Genomic DNA, 6369 nt, shown 5'->3' on the forward strand with positions numbered 1-6369 from the left:
CCACCTCCTACGCAGGTGGCCAGAGGGTGCACGCCCCCCCCCAGTGCAGGCGGCCGTTGGGGGCGTGCCCCCCCACCCCACCTCATGGGTGCTCAGCAGGTGAGCGGCCCCTCTTGTATGGGCGGCCAGTGGGTGCCTGCTTCCCCCACAGCTGCCATCCTGGCTCCAAGAATTCTCTCCAGAACAAGTCCACCTTGCTTGCGGCAGTTTGGTGGCTTCGCTGTACCAGTCTTAAGGAGGACCTGTGCCCAGCATCCATCCTGGGTGAGGGAATCCATTCGTTCAGGCTGTGGAAGCCTCATGGAGCTGCAGCGGCTGTGTGGCAAGTGGGCTCTGCAGGGGGCGGGGGTTGGGAGCCAGGAGACTCAGCCATTTCTCCTTGGGAATCCTTGAATTCCTGTTGTTGAGCCTCGATCTTCACTGAGGGCCAGTCATCAACTGTTTGAGTGTTCAATTATCAATAAGCCGAAGTCTGTGGAAGGCCATAATGGCCCTGCTTTAAGTGATTCCCTGCTCCCACAGCTCACCACACTGTCTCTGCCTCCGCCGCCATCTTGGATCCGCATCAATTCTTCTTCTGTCACCCTTAGTTATTGTCCAGCTTTCTGAGGCATAGCAAGTAATTGCAAAGACTGTGGCTTGGATAAGGAGCACCTTAGTCTCTAGACAAACATTATTGCTTCTCAGTACTCTGGAGAGGTCCCTGACAGCAGATTTTTCCAGTTCAAATTAGGATTTTGATTTCCTGATTCTGGTGCTAAGAGTGCTGATTGTGGAACCAAGAAAGCTATAATTGGTTTTTTTTTTGTGGTTGTTTTTAAAGTAAAATTTTATTTAGTTGTGATTTTAACGAACATTTACAGAAAAGTTGGGTTTTAATTCATTCATGGATGCACATTTTACCCCCTCATCTTCCTTTACTCCTCACCCAGTTCACTTAAAAAAAAAATTCATTCACTGTTGCACAATTACCTATATGCCCTCGTCCCCCCACCCCAGTCCTCTTTGCAATGATATATCTTTTACTCTGGGCTGTTGTCATACATATTATGCCTAATCATATATTCATTTTAGGTAGTTCTTTTCCCCCTATGTGTTCCAATTATTTAACCACTTTTATACTATTCTATCTATCCTATTGTTCTCCCAACCCACCGTAACAGACCTGCTTTATAACAGTGCTATGCAGTATTTGTTCTTTTTGTGACTGAGATATTTCACTCAGTATGATGTGCTCAAGGGTCCCCTACCTTGTGTAATGTTTTACTAGTTCATCGTTTTTCAGTGCTGCACAGTATTCCATTGTATGAATCCATAGTTTTCCTATCCATTTAATTGTTGATGGGCCCTTGGGTTGCTTCCATCTCTTTGCTATTGTAAATAATGCAGCAATAAACATGAGTGTGCATATATCTGTTTGGTTATGGTTTCTTTAGTGTACATTCCCAGTAGTGGAATTGCTAGGGCAAATGGTATTTCTATTTCCAACTTTTTGAGAAAACACCAAACCACATTCCATAGTGTTTGCACCATTCTATACTCCCACCAGTAGTGAATAAGAGTTCAAATCTCTCCACAACTTCACAAGCACTTATTATTTGCTGCTTTGTTGAACTTTGCTATTGTTGCTGGGGTGAGACATCTCATAGTTGTTTTGATTTGCATCTCTCTGATAGCTAGATATTTTAAACATTTCTTCATGTGTTTGTTCACCATCTGAATGTCTTTACTGAAGTATCTATTCATATCCTGTGCCCATTTTACTATTGGGTTGTTTACCTTTTCCTCGTTGAAGTGTTGGAGTATTCTATCAATTTTAGATATGAGTGTTTTATCAGATATATCATTACAAATCCTGCCCCCCCCCCCAGTATTTGGCTTTCCTTTTCACTCTGTTGGAGAATCTTTTGGTGTGCATAGGGATTTGATTCTTAAATTCATGCATCTTTCTCTCCTGGTTGTAGGAGCAAGCTGTAATTTTGAACAACCTCAACTTCTTTTCCATCTATCATAGTGCTTCCAGTTGGCTCTGTGATGAGAATCTTTGTTTTCTTGATGTTGTGTTTCAATCCATATTGAAGATTACAGTCCTTGGCCTTTTGCAGCAAGCGCTTCCGTTCCTCCTCAGTTTCAGCAAGCAAGGTAGTATCATCTGTATAACGTAGGTTATTGAAGAGCCTTCCTCCAATCCTCAAGACACGTTCCTCCTCATAAAGCCCAGCCTCCCCAGTGATATGTTCTGCATGTATATTGAAAAGGTATGAAGACAGGATTCATCCCAGACACACTCCTTTCCTAATTTTGAACCATGTAGTGTTTCCTTGCTCTGTCCTGAGGACAGCTTCCTGGTCCTAGTATAAGTTTCTCATGAGCACAATCAAGTGTTCTGGGATTCCCATTCTCCTTAAGATTAGTTACAATTTGTTGTAATTCACACAGTCAAATTCCTTTGCATAGTTAATGAAACACAGATAGATAATCCTGTGTTACTGTTTGCTTTCTGCCAAGACCCATCTGACATTGGTGATGCTTTCTAGTGGCACTACCTTTTCTAAGCCCAGGTTTTATTTCTTTTAGTTCTTTGTCGATGTACTGTTCCAGTAATTTTTTTATAATCTTCAGCAAGATTTTTCTTGCATGTGATATTAGTGATATTGTTTGATATTAACTCTGTTGGGTCACCTTTATATGGATCTCTTCCACTCAGTTGGCAAAGTAGTTGTCCTCCAGTTTATTGACACAATCTGGTGAGCACATGCAGGGCAGCATCTGTTTGTTGAAATATGTCAACTGGTATTCCATAAATTCCTGAGGCCTTATTGTTGTTTTTTTTTACCAAGTCCTTCAGAGCAGCCTGAACTTCCTCCTTCATCACCATAGCCTCTTAATCATATGTTGTTTCTTGAAATTCTTATGTGTTAGCCAATTCTTTTTGGTATAGTGACTCTGTATACCCCTTCTATCTTCTTTTAATATTTTCTAGATCATTCAATATTCTATACAAAGCATCCTTAAATATCACAACTCATGACTTAAATTTCTTCTTCAGTTCCTTCAGCTTAAGAAATGCCTAGTGAGTTTGGCCCTTTTGATTTTCTGACCCCAGCTTCTCGCACATTTCATTATAACACTTTGCTTTGTCTTCTTAAGCTGTCCTTTGAAATCTTCTGTTCAGCCCCTCTAACTTCTTGATTCTCCCCTTTGCTTTGGCTTGTGGGTGCTCTAGTGCAATATTCAGAGTCTCTTCTGAAATCCATTTTGGTTTTTTCTTCTTCCTCCATCTTTGATATGACCTTTCACATTCTTTGTGGTTGATATTCTTGATATCCTCCCACAGCTCTCCTGGTCTTCATTCATTAGTGTTCAAGGCCTCAAGCCTATTCCTGAGTTGGTTTTTAAATTCAAGTGAGATAGACTTAAGATGAAATTTTGATTCCTGTGGATTTGATTTGACCTTCTTTACCTTTGATTTGAACTTGCATATGAGTAGTTGATGGTCTATTTAGCAATCAGCACCTGGCCTATTTTTCACTGCTGATACTGAACTTCCTCAACAATTCCTTCCACAGATGTAATCCATCTGATTTCTGTGCACACCATCAAGTGAAATCCATGTGTATATAGCCTGCATTTGTTTCTTATAAAAGGTATTTGCAATGAATAATTTATTGACTGTAGAATTTTCACACTCTATCTCATTCTTATTTCTGTCACCAATTCTGTTTTCTGACTACAGGTCTTTCTTCCAAGTTCCAAAATTTTGTATTCCAGTCACCCAATATTATTAATGCATCTCGCTTGCATGTTCAATCAATTTCTGACTGCAAACATTGATAGAAATAATCTATTTTCTCCTCTTTTGCTCTAGTTTTTGGTGGTAAATTTGGATGATAGTGGTGTTAACAGGTCTTGCTTGTGTGTGTACTGATATTATCCTGTCACTCACATCGTATCTAAAAATGGCCTTTTTATCTTTGAAAGTGACCTCATTTTTTCCTCACTTTTTCATCTCCAGTATAGTAGATATGATAGTCTGGTTCAAAATGCCCCATACCAATCTATTTCATTTCACTAATACCTAATACATAGATATTTCTATTTCTTTCTTAATGATGTCCAGTTTTCCTACTTTAGTGCTTCCTACATTCCACTTTCCAATCATTAATTTGTGTTTACAACTGTTCCTCCTTTGTGTTTCCAAATTTGAGGGCTCAGCATCAGTAGCCACGTCTGTTAGTAGTCTATTCTAATTGTGGTCTATTGTACATAGGGTTTTCAAAGGCCTGTTATATTTTGGAAGTGGATGGCCAATCCTTCTTCCTAGTCTGTATTAAATTGGATACTTAGCTTTCAAACAATATCTGACAGACAAGTATTTTACTGAAAGAAGCAGATGAAAGACATTTCCCCTTACATAAATAACCAATACCTTCAGTATTCCTCCACCCAAACACATGTCTTGTCACTTCCCTTTACCTGCTACATCAGCATCCCTTGCACTCCCACCTACCCTGTCCAGCACCTCCCTTCCCCCAGCCATCCCTTGATATGATGACTTAGGCCACAAGTCACTCTCATGATGTTTTGTGCCTCACATTGCTCTGAAAGAATTTGATCAATGCATCTGAATGACTTACACAAATAAAAGCAATTGCTACCTGAGAAAGAACTGATAGAGACCCTGTAAACAATAACTCTGAACCCTGCCCTATCTTGAGCCAATCTCACCATTTCTGACATACCTGTCTCTATTGCCCCAGCTACTGTGTTAATCCCTCTCATCTGGAGTCTTCCTCTCATGCACTGACCCTCCACCTTCTATGTATGACGTCTTTCTCCAAGGATTGCTCCCACCTAGCAACTTGCCCATAGTATGTGAGATGGAGCTTCAAAATCCTTCCCTCCAAGGAGCAACCCAGCTATGAGTCGTATTTGACACAATGATACATAACAACAACAACAATCATGAGGAACAAAATCTTAAGTCTCATTTCAAATACTTTTCTAGGTACAGTTCATGAAAATAAGGAGTTTGTCAATCCAAATTACACAAACACTCAAATAAACGTAGTTCTATGAATAAGAATAAAATAAAAACAAGAACTGAATAATTGGATTGAAATTATTTTTTCTTTTCCGAAGTTTAAATACAGGGTATAAAATAAATGTTATTCAAAACGAAAACAAACAAGCAAAAGTCAAAGTTCAGAAAATATAAACAAGAAACAAAGACTAAAAGAAAAAGAAAGCCTAATCCTGAATAACATAAATATGATTAGATATTAAAACTAACAAGCAACAGTCCTAACTTGGTGAGATGTTTTCAGTATAATTAATGTTCTAACAAAATTATGTCAGAAATAAGATTCAGTGTCGTGGAAAGCAATAAAAGATCAGGAAATTCTTTGAACAGCAATGCTTGCCAAAAACATGCTAATGATGCTAATCAAATTGGTGTTGATATCTTTCTATAATGTATAAAACAATACACCCCAGGGTTCCTGACACAAAGTATCATAAGGGGGGGAGAGGAAGTATTACAATCAGTCCATCTATGTTTCATATTACTTTTTTCTGCAAAATATACCACAATACATATTTTTCAAAAATATTTCTCCCTAGTATTGTATATTAGTACTTCTCAAACTTTAGGTGTTACCGAAAAAATATTGTTAAAATGAAAATTTTAATTGAATGGGTTCGATTTTAACTGCATTTCATACAATCTCCTAGGAGATGTTGATACTGTTGGCTCCCTAACCATACTTTGAGTAACAAGGTTCTAGAAGACAAAGATAATTTAATGGATAGATTGAATGTAAGATGTTGTAATGGCATAAAAAATGGAATAAAAAGACCTGATTAAAATATTAAAAACAAACCAAAAAAACTAACAAGCAAAAGAACCTCAATTCATCAAAAATTCAGAAAACATGAACAATAAATAAAAACTAAATGAACAAGAAAAACCAAATCTGATCCTGAACAACAACTGCACTATGGCCAGTGTGACTTTTCCCCAATGTAGTTCCAGAGAAAGAAATCAGAAAACTTAATAGGTGAGAAGAAACATAATATCAAATTAGCAATTAGAATAAATTTATGAATGTATATTACTATCATAAAGGAGCCTGGTGGCATATTACACTATATGTTGGATTTCTAACCAAAAGTTGAGCAGTTCACAAGACAGTCTTTAGGAGAAAAATAGGCTGTCTTTGCCTATAAAGTTTTATAGCCTTTAAAAGTATATAAAAGTTATTCAAAGTGGGTGACCCTGGAGGACATTATGCTGAGTGAAATATCTCAGTCACAAAGGGACAAATACTGCATGGTGCCACTGTTGTAGGATGGGTCTGACATCAGGGT

This window comes from Elephantulus edwardii, unplaced genomic scaffold (assembly GCF_000299155.1).
Source record: "Elephantulus edwardii isolate Elephantulus edwardi_28Jun2011 unplaced genomic scaffold, EleEdw1.0 scaffold00433, whole genome shotgun sequence".
NCBI lineage: Eukaryota > Metazoa > Chordata > Mammalia > Macroscelidea > Macroscelididae > Elephantulus > Elephantulus edwardii.